At 52.1% G+C, this 15,067-nt stretch overlaps 1 protein-coding gene across 1 annotated transcript in view; it reads left to right on the top strand.

Annotated features, from left to right (window-relative positions):
• Positions 1-15,067, top strand: part of HR (HR lysine demethylase and nuclear receptor corepressor) — a 75,423-nt gene that overhangs the window by 28,907 nt on the left and 31,449 nt on the right.

Below are 15,067 nucleotides of genomic sequence, written 5' to 3' on the forward strand. Positions count from 1 at the left end.
GCTGCTCCAGCCTGTGGGGGTGGGGGGGACTCTGGAAGAAATCCAGAACTTGTGTTAATTGGCTGCTAGAGGGAAAATAGCCCCAAGAGAGAACCTAGAGATAAACCCCAAACAACAGCTAGCCCTGAGCACCCCCATGCTCTGGGGGAGCTTCTTGAATCCAAGGGTGGAGCTGACCTGTGTCCCACTGCTACAGGAAATATAAATGCAGAGGGAGTTGGGCACCTTGGAGTTCCGGCTGATTATTGGTGTTTAACCCTCTCCCCACCTGGAGAACTAGGTACAGCAGAGACTAGGGCACATGGATCTGAATGGGCTCCATGGGCAGCAGGAGGGGTTCCACACAGCACAGGGTTATAATGAATCCTTGGGGAGAAAAGATTTCTGAACCATTTGCCTGTGTCTGTCTGTCTAATCACCCTACACGCTCTCTTTTGCTATAGGTGCTCCTCCTTCTGTCCGTCTCTCTTTCTATTTTAGGTTTTTCTGTGGTGCTCCTTACTGTACTCCCTAAGCGTAGTATCTAAGTCTAACTGCTGAGATTCCTGGGTTGTTCTTGCAAACATGGATCTGAGATAGTTCATACGCTTATTGTCAGTGTGCCCAACTCAAAACTGTACACAGCAAAACCAGGCTGATGAAACAATTGCATGAAATAGATCAAAGAAACCAGACACCTGCAGAAAATCATTTCAGAAATCAGCCAGACAGGCAATAGCTGGGAAATTCTTCTGCCTGTAGATACCCCTTGATGCTTTCAAACAGTCCAAGTGTGCCAGATCAGGGGTCCTGGGGTCCCTCTCCCAGTTTCTATTAACCCTTTTCGGTGGGATGCAGGGGTCTGTGGGTGGATCCGCAGGCCTCCATGGTAGGGTATTTCAATCCACAGGTGTCTGACCCTAGCTCCTTCTGCTTTCTTGCCTGTTGAGTTTTTGTTTGCGATTCCGCTGCTCCAGAGGGACAGCGCTGAGTTCTTATCTGTCCCTTTAGCTCCACTAGCTCAGCCCAGCAAGGCTTGGAACCCAGCCCATTCCCCACGGGATGCCTCCTGTGCTCTGAATTTCTCTCTATAATACTGGAAGCTGGCCTCATGCTCGCTACAAGGCATCACAGTGCAGAGACCAGTGGCATGTTGGCATGAGACTGTGACGTTGCCATTCGCCTGCATTGGAACCTGGGTACAAAACAGCTGATAATTGGTTTCAGCTGATGCCAAAGGGTGGGGAGGTGGGAGTGACAACCTTAGAGTCTGAACACACGCAACAGGCAGGCAATTAGTACAAGCTCAGAGCTTGCCTGTGCTAGAAGCTGTTCTGATCTACTTCCCAGCCATCCTTTCACTACAAACAGGCGCTAATTGGTCCCCTTGTTGACTGTCTAAACTAAGAGGCCAAGGAAGGAATAAGCCATGGTTTGGGTTCTCTCCCCTGCACCCCCAATGGGAGTCCCTTAGGGCAGGGTGCAGCACATCGGAGAAGCTTGCCTTGCTGCTGCCACTCCAATAAATACAGGATGTTGCTTCCCAGGGGTGTCCCATCCCCCTGGCACATGAATTGAGACCCAGTAACTCATTACACAGAGGGGCTGCCAAAATCACATTTTGTCCTGGGCTGGATTTGAACCTGTAACCTGGTGCTCTAAGCAGGGCGGGAACTGACTTTTTCCGTTTTTCTTTTTCATTTTGAAATGGAATGAAAATTAAAAAAAAAATGTCCTGCAAAACCAAAATCCGCCTGCCCCCTCCACCCCATTTGTTTTGGGTGAATCAAAATGTCATTCCAATGTTGACTTTTTAAAAGTTTGCTGTTATATTTAGATAATGAACTTCCGTCAAAAATAGAAGCAAAAAACCATTCTGAAATGACCCTGGTCGACTTCCATGGGAATGCTCGGTTGCATTTTCCTCTGTACGAAATGTTGAGACAGGGCCACCCGTGGGGGGGGGGGGGAAATGGGGCAATTTGCCCCAGGCCCCAAAAGTCCCCCACAAGAATATAGTATTCTATAGTATTGCAACTTTTTTTTTTATGGAAGGGGCCTCCGAAATTGCTTTGCCCCAGGCCCCCGAATCCTCTGGGTGGCCCTGTGTTGACATTGACGCCCTTTCCTGTGAAATGCTTCATTTTCCATAAATCCACATTTCCCAGTGGGAAAACATCCCCACGGGAAACTCCTGACTGGTCCTACTCACTGTGATCAACCCCATTGGAGATGAGAGGGTGCCCTGCTGCCTGGTTCTGGGAACCTCTTCTGCATTCAAACCGGTGAGTCCTGCCCTGTTGTTGGGTGATTGGCCTCAGTGCCCTTCAGAGCCCAGGTTGCTTCTGGGCCATATGATAGGATCAGGGTTTGTGGGGCGAATCCCCAGAGCAGAGAGCTTCACTCCCACAGCAGGGAGATGAAGCCAGAGAAAACAGCAGCTGTTCTCTGCTCTCTAGCAATTGGGCCCATGCAGCCTTGGATGCTGGCAGTTGTTTTTTTCATGGAGAAAGGCAGGAACTGGCTGGGATACTGAATTTTCCCACATTTATGCCCTGAGGATTTGTAATTGCAACCTAGATGGTCACTGGAGTGAGGCAGGATAGGATCTTGGCTGGAGGACAGTGCCTCTAGAAAGCCTTGGTCTACACTAGAGAGATGTGCCGTGCTAAGCACCATGGTGCCTGCCTGTGTACCACACCCTGCATCCACACACACACACATGCCCCATGGTGTATGGTTAGTTTCCCCAACACAAGGATTAGGTTAGCTTCAAGTAAGGCTCATTATGCTGTCACTAAGCTGGTCTCTGGTGCACTGTCTGCGTGCATGGGGATTGCTGGCATGAGAGCCCCACTGGGGCAAATGCTGCTTGGTCTAGTGCCCCACGATGCACCAGTTGCTGCTATCCTGTATGCCTTCAGCATCTTTCTCTACCCTGGGCAGGGTGTGGGGCTGTGACGAACTGGGAAAGTTCTTAATGTTTTCTCTGAATACTGTGTTGGTGCCTCAGTGTCCCCATGGCAGTTCTTAAGTATCTGGCAGAGCAAAGGGCCAGTGCACCTAAATGCCTGACGCTCTGTCTCCTAGCAACTGATGGCCTGGGCCCCTCCTCTGCAAAGGTGTCAGCTGAAGGTGTTGGAGACAAAGGGATCAGGTGACCTCCTGGCCCGGGAAAGGGGCTGAGGAGAGAGCAGGGGCTGGGAGGGGTTGTTAGTCTGGAGCTGGCTGGAGTCAAGGGTGGAGGGCAGACCTGGGGGTCTGGCTCACTGCCCCCCAGAATGGACCCAGCCAAGGGGTCCGGCTTGTGGTACCTACAAGCTCTGTTTTAGACCCTGTTCCTGTCATCGAATAAACCTCTGTTTTACTGGCTGGCTGAGAGTCACGTCTGACTGCAAAGTGGGGGTGCAGAACCCGGTGGCTTCCCCAGGACCCGGCTGGGGTGGACTCGCTGTGGGAAGCGCACGGAGGGGCAGAGGATGCTGAGTGCTCCAAGGAGAGACCCAGGAGGTGAAGCCGTGTGAGCTTCTTGCCCTGAACAAGTCTGCTCCAAGGGAGAGGAGGCTCCCCAAAGTCCTGCCTGGCTTGGTGGGGAGCAGTTCCAGAGCATCGCCCGGTGACTCCGTGACAGGGGCTGACTGGCAAGCCTGGAGATGAAGGAATGGGGAAGTGCTTGGTGGAGGAAGGCTGTAGCTGGGAGGGAGCAAGATGTGTCTCCCGACTTCCTTTCCCAGTTAGTGGGATCAGGGCAAGGCAGACAACAGCCATTGGATAGCTGCCATTGATTTCCCAGTGGACTGGCAACCTCCAGCAAGGGAAACAGCGCAGAACTCGTGGTTGATAGAGCTATACCCATGGCCTGGGCTGGCTTTCTAAGCCCTCAGTCCCCAGGGGGAGCTTTTAATTGCATCAAGGTATTTGAACCCAGTTAATGCCACTTATCTCCATAAGTAGGAGTCCGCACTGGGCAGGGGGCGTACACGCACACAGGGAGAGCACAAAATTGCAGGAGAAGCAGGATAGGGCCTTTCTTTGCCACTCACTTTCTCACCTCACTGCCCTGGGGGTTGGTTGAAGGGTGCCTGGAATCTCACCTGCGTGGCACCTTTCAGAGCATCCTGGGTGCATCACAATGCTGATGAGATGCTGCAGGTCATATTCCACCCCCAACCCCTCCCTCCGTTCTTGGTGTCTCCTTTTCCTCTCTGACAGGACTCTCGGCTGGCGCTCTCCACCACAGGCTTGGGGTTCTATGGCTCAGTTCCATGCCACCCACAACTTACTTTAAGAAACCCCTGAAGAGTAGGATGTGCCAGAGAATGCTCCCGGAGACACCTAATAGGGTGACTCAGACTGGGGGGGGGGGTGTCTGCCTGGTGGTAGGGAACCAGGGAAAGGAAGGAGATAGAGGATCCTGTGTGTCCTGGGATATGTCCTGTGTGTCCCTAGCATATGTCCTGCAGTAGGCACTCGCCCTGCCCTATAGGGCCCCGTGCCCGCCACACACAGCTTGAGGTTGCAGTCCCTGTGGATGCACATGAAGGGAGCCTGTGCTTTGGGATCTCACCCAGATACCACGGTGACGAGCGCACTGCAGAGGAGCAGGTGGGGTAGTAGAGCTCGGGGTGCGGGGGGGAGATTCTCCTTGCCGTTTTGCATGGGGAAGAAAGAGAGAAGCAGGGAGAGATTTAATCACAAGATAATCGGCTGCTGAGGTGTCGTTCGTTAGGTCCAGTCCCAGGGAGCAGCTTTGGGTTGCGATGCAGGGGGACATGCATGCGCGCCTCTTTTGCAAAGCCAAGTCTGGAATGTGAAGGGTGCAAGTCTGCCCCATCCCCAAGTGTCCAGCCAATGCTCAGCACCTGCTTTTGGGAACCCAAGGTCTAACAAGAAACTGACGGTGGAGGGACGCTGTTTCTGAGGCAGCAGAGGGTGTTAAAGGCAGCCTTGATGCAGGCAGAGTCTTCTGGCACATGTGCCTGCTGCAGTGAGGCTGTCTGCTCATCCTGTAGGCCTCTCTACCTTTTGTCTTATTTTAAGGGGTCCTCTGCTTTTTCCCAGGCTCATCCCTTTAAGAGATACAAGGTCTCTGATTGGACTCATCCCTTTAAGAGACACTATGCCTTTAAGCAGGCTCATCCCTTTAAGAGGCTACTGAACACCTGATTCTAGCAGGGTTCTTGTGACTTCTTAGTACTATGAAAAAAAATTACACTTACTATACCCCCAAACTGCCCCTCTCTTCTCAGACCCATTCACTATATGTTTTCTCAGTTCTTGCGCTGATCAGTGACTGAATGTCTCTTGAAACTTGCGTGCTCTTGGCCAGCCTTATAGGGAAAGGGCAGAGAAGAGGAGTAAAAAAATAGACATCTCCCTACAGAGAGGTAGCATGGTCATGAGGCATGAACAGAGGACTGGGAGCCCCTTCTTGGCTCTTGGAGGGGAGCATGAACTATTGGTTAGAGCGGGGAAGGGTGGGCACTGGGCACAGGCCTTCTGGTTTCTATTCTCAGCTGTGAGAGGCAGTGCGATGCCTTAGTTAGCATAGTGGCACTGGGTAACAGGACTCCCTGATTATCTTCAGTTTTGCAAGGGAATGAAGCCTCTTGCTTAGGGTAGGGGAGCTGGGGAGTCAGGACCCCTGGGTTCTTTCTATTCCTACTTCTGCCACAGATTTGCTGTGTGACCTTTGGCTTGTCCCTTCATCTCCCCCATGCCGATTTCCCCATCGGTAAAAGGGGGATCATTGCTGGGAAGACTAATGCGATAAAGCTGGCAATGCACTGCTTTGATGCTAGATATCAGCCTTGCCCATTTGCCCCCATGCCATCCTCCTTTCACCACCCTACATTTCCCGCCGCGCCCCCCACCCCCGCCAGCCCCAGCAGTGGGAGTTTGCGCGTGTGTAACTCCCATTCAGCAGCTGTCCAGGACGAGTGAGCCGTACTGCCAGCCAGAACTGAAGGGGAGTGAAGCTGCCAGAGCAGTTGGGCTGTGTCCCTAATTCCCAGAAAGCTACTCGGGTGGGAGTGGATGTCCTCTCATGCCCTCCGCTCTGCTGCAGCTTTCAGACTCCTGAAGGTTTGACGTTTTCAAGCACCGGGTGCAGATTAGCAATAGCTTTCTTGTCCATCTCAGCTGGTGCTCAGAGGGAGAAGGGGAAGGAAGGTCTCTTTTCCTCTTCCCCCTACCCTTCCTCTCCATCACCTTCATAGACTCAGGTAGGTTCATGCTGGGCTGATTTTCAATTTGTGTGTGTGTGTTTGTGTGTGTGTGTTTGGCTTTCCAGCAGGGATCCACTTACAGGGCTTGGGTGTTCAGAGAAATTAATGAAAAGGAAGGAAAAGGGGTGGGGGAATCATATAGAGGGAGAAAATAAAGGAGCTGTGAGCGAGAGTGCCCCAGACAAGGGGCTGCTGTGATAAGTGATCTGGACATGCTTGCAGTGAGGGGGGCAGAATCTTGTTGCCATTTTGCATGGGGAGGAAATAGAGAGGCAGGGAGAGATTTAATCTGCTGCTGGGATATAGTTTGTTAGGTCTGTCCCGAAAGAGCTGGCCTGTGTTGCACTGTAGGGGGACAGGCGTGCGCCTCTCCTCTGCAGAGCCAAGTCTGGGATGTGAGGGGAGTGAATCCATCCCGGAGGAGGGAGAAGGAAAAGGGGTGATGCTGCTCTGCCAGTGCTTTCAGGAGGGGGGATGTGGTGGGTTGGTTCAGGTTGGGCCAGGCTCAGTGGCTACTTCATCCTTCCCAGCCATCTCTAATGAGCATGTTGTAATAAGGAACAAGCCTTTTGCATTAGAAACTTCAGGACCCCTCCTGCCATAGATAGGCACTGGGGCTAGGGCTGGATCTTCCCTTTCCCTCTCTGGCACCTCGTCCCTCTTCTCTCCCTACTGTCTGCTCCCCAAATTGCAGCCTGTCAGCTGCAAAGCTCCATCTGAGCCCGAGCTGGTTAGCTGCCCTGGAGTCCCTCAGCCATGCCAGGAGGGCGTTTCCTGCTGGGCAATGCCAGCCTGTACTTCTAGCTCATCCCTCACCATTGTAGTGAAGCATGCGAGGCCCAACTCTGCACAGGACACCCATGCTTTGGTGCCAAGGGGGTTAAGCAGGGGAAGTCACCGAGGTTTCTAATTCGAGAGTTGCTGTCTTGGGACGGGGGGGAGTGTTACATTTCTTTGGCTTTTGTTTATACAGTTTGGTATTAAAGGTCCTTAGCTCACCTTTTAAAAAAACAACAACAATGCACCAAAGCAGGCAGAACCCACACCTGGGCAGCTGCCATCGCTCTGTTCGGACCCGGTCCCAAAGTAGCTAAAATAGCTGTCACTCGGGGGCTGCCAGTCGGATTGCTTCTGACCCACTCACTGCACTCTCTCTCCACTCTCTTTTGTATTGGCCAAATTCAGCCCTGGAGCAAGAGGCACAGCACCCCGTGACTGCTGTAGAGGCTGGGCCTGCTTAGCCCAGGGAGGGATTTGAGTTGACCTATCTCTGCCTCTTAAAAGCTGTCCAACCTATAAGGGCAAAAGCTTTCCGCTGGCTCCCTGATATTCAGTAACCGCCAGCGGCCTGGCAGAACTCAGGCCTAGGGCAAAGCTGTTCACAACAAATCCCCACCCAGGCAGGGCCCAGCTCTTTAGTTCCTGATCAGATCCAGCGTTGTTCTGAATCGGCTCCTCCAGCTTGGGGGTGGAGGCATCTTTGGGCCGGTGGAAGCAGGGGCAGCTCCAGGCACCAGCGCAGCAAGTGCATGCCTGGAGCGGCAAGCTGCGGGGGGCGGCCTGCTGGTCGTCATGAGGGCGGCATCTCTGCAGGAGGTCCGCCGGTCCCACGGCTTCGGCGGTAATTCAGTGGTGGGTATACCGAAGGTGCAGGACTGGCAGATCACCCGCAGAGCCGCCGCCGAATCCACGTTAGGTGCAGGAGGTGGAAGGGACAGAGCTGGGGCTTGACTATCTGTCATTCAGAAGTAGTTGCCGCTGATTGGTTCAGAGTAGCGGGTTGGCTTTTCTCTGCTTACCCCAGGCCCTTGGCCCCATTATGCTGAGACAGACCCCAGTGCCCAGTGAGTGAATGGGGAATCTAGGACCCAAAGGGGCCTCTTCCACCTCAGCTATGTTTCTTGGTAAGAAAACTGCAGAGAGGAGCCAGCGAAAGGCTCCAGCTGCTAGGAGTGGAGCAGAAGCAGCCCAGGCTGGGACCTCTAGACATTCAGAGAACTTGCTGCAGTTTTAGCTTTGTGCATACAGGCTGTTTGCAGCAACCCTCTCCATTTCAGCCTCACTCCATGTCTGCTCCCCATCCCGCCTTCTCCCCTCCCCTCCCCTGTGCCCCCTTCCCTTCCCTTTCCATTTAGCTGATCTCCTCCTAACTCACTCCCACCATCCCCTGGAATTGTGGTCATTTGCTGCCATCACATTGTTCGCTCTGCATGTGTGTCCTTCCCCCACCCTGTGTCCGTCCTGTCCGTTGGTTTGTAAGCTCTTCAGGGCAGGGACTGTCTGCTGGTCCGTGTTTGCACAGTGCCTGGCACAGTGGGGCCCCATTCTTGGCTGGTTCTTAGGCAGTACTGTAATAAACTCGATTTATTAACCAGGCTCCTGATGCTCTTTTGGCTTCACCAGGGTAATCATTTTACAGCTATCTAGACCTAATTTCCCTTCCCCTCCCGGTTTTGTCACAGCTGCAAACCCAGTAGAGCCCTGGGAATTGGCCCTGGCTGTTCTGAGCCCTGTACCAACCCCACCTTCACTCCACCTTTCTGGGAGAACCAAACTTCCTGGAGTTATGTGACTGCCAACAGGCTGCAGCTGCCCTGGGGAGAGCTGAGGGGGAGAAAGCCTTCCCCTCACCATCTCGCATGCCAAAGAAGGAAGCATTGATGCCTCAAGCCAATGCCTGATCCTCTCCCTGGTCTCTGGCCCTACCTTCTGCTGGGGCTCCATCTGTGCAGAAGAATGATCCTTGCGGCCTTTCAACATGGGGCTGAAAGGGCAGCCTGTCTGCATATAGTTGTTGAGCTGTGGCTTGTCCTCACCAAATGTGTGGATGTGGCAAACTGGGAATGTTCTTAATGTTTTCTCTGAATACTGTGTTGGTGCCTCAGTGTCCCCTATGCAGTTCTTAAGTATCTAGGTGGTAGAATAAGGGTGTGTGATTGCTACAGAGCAAAGGGTCAGTGCACCTAAATGCCTGGCACTCTGTCTCCTAGCAGCTTATGGCCTGGGCCCCTCCTCTGCAAAGGTGCCAACTGAAGGTGTTGGAGACAAAGGGATCAGGTGACCTCCTGGCCCAGGAAAGGGGCTGAGCAGAGAGGAGGGGCTGGGGGGGGTTGAGTCTCGGGCTGGCGGGGGATGAGGAGTGAAGTGCAGATGTGGGGGTCTGGCTCACTGCTCCCCAGAATGGACCCGGACGAAGGGTCCGGTTCGTGGTACCTACAAGCTCTGTTTTAGAGCCTGTTCCTGTCATCGAATAAACCTCTGTTTTACTGGCTGGCTGAGAGTCACGTCTGACTGTGAAGTGGGGGTGCAGGACCCTGTGGCTTCCCCAGGACCCCACTGGGGCGGGCTCGCTGTGGGAAGCGCACGGAGGGGCAGAGCATGCTGAATGCTCCAAGGAGAGACCCAGGAGGTGAAGACGTGTGAGCATCTTGCCCTGAACAAGTCTGCTCCAAGGGAGAGGAGGCTCCTCAAAGTCCTGACTGGCTTTGTGGGGAACTGTTCCAGAGCATTGCCCGGGGATTCCGTGACAGTGCCCAAGTGCCTGAGAGTCTGATTGCCTTCCCCTGCATCATTGAGTGGTCAGAGACCAGGAGCTCCTCCTGCAATGTGTTTTCCAGCACCTCCGAGTGCGTGGGTTGATGGGGGGCTGTTGATGATCTGGTGAGTGCAGGCTTGGGGGAGAGTGTGGGGTGGCAGGAAAGTTGGTGAGGGAAGGAATCAAAGATTATCTGGCTCCAACGCTTTGCTCAGTCATGAAAGGTCTTGGCAGAGGGGCCATGACCATCAGAGTCTTGTCTTTGTTTTCTTGGCATGGGGCTGGTGATTTTTTTTTCCTTCCTTTTCTGTTGGGATTGAGTCACTGTATTTGTTTAACCCTTCTCCAGGGAGGTTCTGGGGCAGCTCAGCATGCTGGGAGGTAGGGCAGCCAGGCTGCGATGGGCCCAAGTCCAAATGTAGGCGCTGGCTGTCTCTGTTTTGGCTTTTTATTGGATTTGTTGAGTTCCCAACTTCAAGCAGTCTCCGACATAGCCCCTGGGCATGCACGCTACCCAACCAGCAAACACCCACCCACACATGCATGCCAGGGCATGCCCTTCCTGGCACCCACACTGACACCGACGCAGACACACACAGGTGCCCACATGCATGGATGGATACACCTGGACATATACTCTGACATGTCCACAGAAGGTGACCCACAGACGAAGACTTGCACAGTTTGGTACATACGCTTCCATCATATGGGCACGCAGCACTCTGCCATAGTCCTGCATGCAAATGTCGGGCACATGCATGAGCTCTCCCATATTATTTATTTACGTACTTAGCGCTCGTGAGGCTCTAGGACGCTCTGTGGCCACAAAAGAAGACGGGTCTCTGTCCCCGAGAATTTACAGTCTCAATGGGTAGTATGTGGCCAAGGAAAAGGGGAAGTCCAGTCTGACATATATATAAAGATCCCAGTCATTGCCCTGGTGTCTGACGGACGCGTACACACATGCATGGACCTGTGAAGAGCTATGAAGGTTATTTCATACCATGACGTCTTTTTCCACTCTCCTGTGTCTCCTCTTTCCCAAAGATATAATGAAGTGTTGAGGCTGTAGCTAGGGGATGTGTGTTCTCCTGTTTAAGGGGCATGGTTTATGCATGCTTTGCTAGAGGGCCTGTACCCCGCTGTTGGGCATGCTGGTAGGGTGTGTGTGTGTGTGTGTGTGTCCCTGTTGGGTATGTCGCTATGGGGTACATGTTCATTTGGGACATCGCTACTGGATCCCTATGTCCTTTGGATGCATTGCTAGGGAATGTGTGTCCATTTTGAGGAAGTTGCTAAGGGGGTGGCTCTGGCACTGGTGGTTGCTATGGTACTGGAGTTAGTTCCCCTCTTGCTCTCTCCCCTCTTGCTCTCTCCCCCTTTCATATAGACCAGGTTTATATGCTCCATGGCCCCATGCTAGGCCCAGAACCCACCTTCCTCCTCTTCTTCCCCACAGAGCTTCGCCAGTGCTCTGGCACCTAGCTCAGCCCGGCTAGATTCAGGAAGGGTTAATAATAATGCTGCTCCTCACACACAAGGCCAGACCACACAGCAGCTTCTGAGCTTTAAGGAGGCAGCCTGTGGCCTGATGTTAATCACGCCGCTTAGCCCACAGCCATGTCTTCCCCTCACCCTCTTCCCGCTTCCCGCCCCCCCCCCCCCGCACCAGAGTGCCATCCGCCAAAGGCCTCCCCTGCACCTCAAGACAAGCACCCACTGCTGCAATTACCTCCAGAGGTGACTGTACAGAGAGGAGGTGGAAAGGAGCTGTGTGAGGCGAGTGGATGGGTGGCAGGTGTAACTGTTTGGCTGTCGTGTTTATATAACACGTATGTGTGTGTTTGGGGGAGAGGTAAGGAAACACCTAGGCTCTACATAAGGCTAACAGTAACTCTCCCAGCAAGTCCAGCATCATTTCCTTGCAAATACACTGAGTTCCGGGCACTTTCGTGTGTGTGGATCAGACAACTGTGGCTTTGTCTGCTCGGCCTGGATATTCAAGTCCTCATGATACTTTCCTTAAGAGTTGGGGTTTGAGCCGGTGTCCCAGATTCCCAGAGGTTAGAGAAGATGCTGTTGCTGCTGCCCTCCAACCCAGAAGTGGCTGCATTTCCTTGGCGCCCTCTGTATAAAGTACCAAAGGACTATGGCTTCCTGTGGGGAGAAAGGGCCTCGAGAAACAGAAGATATTTATCATTATTACCTATTATAATTAGCCACAAATATGAGCATATGTTCATGGTGCCTGTATGAATATTTGTCAAAGTTCATGTATATGTCAGTGCTTATGAGTATAAACTGTATCTGAGAGAAAGTGAGAAAATATGCGTTTATGAAATATGGGGCTTGTATATGTTATGTGCACATGTCTCTGCCTGCATCAATCTCTTCCTGTGTGAGTGGACATGTGTATTTGTATATATGTATGCCTGAGTGAGTATGTATGCATGTTTGTGTGTACATAATGTCTCTGTGTGTGCAGGTATGCATATGTTGTTATTTATTGTTTGTTTCATGGTAGCACATACAGGACAGGACCGTGGTAGGCACTTTACAAAGACAGCATAAAAAGACAGGCTCTTGCTGTGTATTTATAGAGGCATGTCCGTTTGAGTGTGCCTGGATGCATAGTGTGTATGGGGTGTACTGTGTGTATGTGTGAATGTACCCCCCCCCCAGGCAAAAATGTCCAAGAAAACATTTCATGCATTAGACTGGCTACAATGTTTCCTCTTCTTTACTCCCACGCGTCCGTCAGTCCTCACCACACTCTCCTTGGCACTGGGGGAGATAATGCTTCCCTAAGACACACTTCATAACTGCCTCATGCTCTTGATTAAAAATCCCAAGCTGCCAGAGTCTCCTTTAAAATCACAAGCTTTCTTTCCATCCCATTTGTTTGGTGAGATGCTAAGTTTCTGCAAACTCCAGCTCTTTTCTTGTAAGGAAGAGGCACTCTACCCAACTTAAAAGATAGGTAGGGTGTGTGTGTGTGTGTATGTGTGTTTTGCAGGAAAGGAACTGCATGGAAAGATGGGAGCAAGGGGCAGGATCTTGGTTTAGTGGGATACAGATAAAGAGCAGGCTAAACCAAGGGTAGGTATGGGGTTTGAAAGCCCTACTGGTTGGGTTTTGAGGTTGCAAAATGAAATGTAGCATGGGGGTTCCTTTCCAGGTCCCATTTAACTTCACCCTAGTTCTTCAGGATAGTGGGTTAAATCATCCCAGGTTTTGCCCAGCTTTCTAGAGATTGGGATAGGGGGGCGGGGTTGGAATGTGGGGGCATACTACAGCATGTTTGGGCACACCCCATTTGCTGGAGTTTCAGTTAGGGGAAGATTCTTTATTAGTGGAGAATGAGCTCCTTCTGAATTCCACACCATATCCCCTTCCCCGCTCTGTCCCCCCCCCAAAATCTAAACCCAGGTGTGCAGTTTGTAAATTTGCTCTATCTTTATAATAGAACAGCTCCAAATTCTGGTTTCCTCCTCACCCTAAACTGTGCAGGGAGGGAGGAATGGGGTGGCAGGGATGCTGCTGAGATCCAGAGCTGGAGGTTTCTAAGAACAGGTTGTTACACACCTGTCAGGGATGGGCTGGGTTTACTTGGTCCAGCCTCAGCACAGGGGACTGGGCTACTTGGTCTCTGGAGGTCCCTTCCAGCCCCATGATTGTATGAACGTTGTGGGTGAGGCCTGTCTCTTGGTCATGCAAAGTAATCAAAGATCTTGAAAGGAACAATTGATTGCAAACCATTTGGGGAATCTGGGAGCAAATCAGCATGAATGTGCTTGGAAGTTCTAACCTCAGGCAGCTCCAAAAAGCTGCTGTGGGAAAAGAGCGAGAGAAATTGACAAATTCTGGGGCATTTGAATTCAGCTGGCAGAGAAGTAGCTGGGGGTAGGGTAATGAACTCAAGTTCCAACCCATCCCCACCAACAGATTTCTAGGGAAGGGAGTTTTAGAAATATATCCTGTTGTTGTGATTACAAGATCCAGTCTCCTGTCTGTTTCCTATATATTGAAGGAGAGGGGGGGCATGAGCATTGAAAAGGAAGAATTTTTGTGCTGATGAAAGTGAGGGTCTTACAAGTGCGGTGAAAGCTTCCCTATCCCCTGGTTCCCATTGTTGTTTGCCCATCCCATTCTGCCAGTGCCCTTTAGTCCTACCTTTCAACTCCCCCAGTCATTCTAGTCCTGGCCTCCCCGACCATTCTGCCAGTGCCCCTCCGTTCTAACCTGCAGTGACCCCTGTATTCCAGTCCTTCCCTCTTCCCTTCGGGGCCCTATAGCTCCTGGGCCATATGGTGCCCTTTCCCCCAGTTCTGAGGCTGCTGGAGCTGGACATTGCTGATTGCTAGGCTCTTTGGTTCCGCTTTGCCCACGCCAGGGTGTGGCATCCGAAAGGTTGAGATCTGGCCCAGCCTGACTCTCTCGTCAGGAGCCTACACCTTGACACTGAGCTGGGAGGCCAGTGCTGGGAACAAAAGGAGCTTTCTTGGAGCGGAGAAGAATGAGTAACTGGGCATACCTGCCTCAGGTTGGCAAAGAGGCCAGACTCACACAGTGCAGACGCTACCTTGGCTGGAGCCCACAGAAGCAGGGAGGAGCTCGGAGTAATTTGCTCATGCGTCCCCTCATTATTTCGGATGAGTAACTGGAAGAGTTCTCTTCTGGTACGGAGCCCTCGGAGGCTGCAGTCTCCCTTCTTCTCTGCTGGTGGCTGGAGTTTGGGGAGCAGAGCTCCCCAAATTCCTCGTCTCCTGTCTCTGCCAGAAGATATCTGAGGCTGGATGACCTTTAGGTATGAGGGAGTCCCCTCTCTCTTTCTCCTCTGCCTTCTCGTAGCTTTCCCTGTAACAGCTCTTTCCCCATAGCTCACCACCACAGAGCACACTTGGAGAGAGACTTAATCAAAGGACTTTTGGAAGGAACAATACAGAGACTCCCAAACCAATGGATCAAGAAATCCAGCTCCAGAATTCAGAGAAGAACATCCAAGGAGCCCTTCGGGTTGCTTTCTGCCTGCTTCAAATTCCAGAGCCAGATCCCTTTAGTCAATGGATCTAGGGTCTCTCAATCTATCTTGCTTCTTGAAGACCCTGTCCTTGGCTTAGGTCCATATTGTGGAGCCACTGAGCTCTGAGCTCTGCTCCATAATCCTTTGAAACTGCAGCCTATTTGTTACGGAGTGCCACGTCCCACCAGCTGGGATATGATGGAGGTGGAAACTGAATAAGGGTCATGCATGGAGCTCCCTAAATGGATCAGCCCAGCACCACCACAGGTGATTACTGGAGATGTTAATAGCATTGCAACTTAA

Source organism: Gopherus flavomarginatus, chromosome 2 (genome assembly GCF_025201925.1).
Source record: "Gopherus flavomarginatus isolate rGopFla2 chromosome 2, rGopFla2.mat.asm, whole genome shotgun sequence".
Classification (NCBI taxonomy): domain Eukaryota; kingdom Metazoa; phylum Chordata; order Testudines; family Testudinidae; genus Gopherus; species Gopherus flavomarginatus.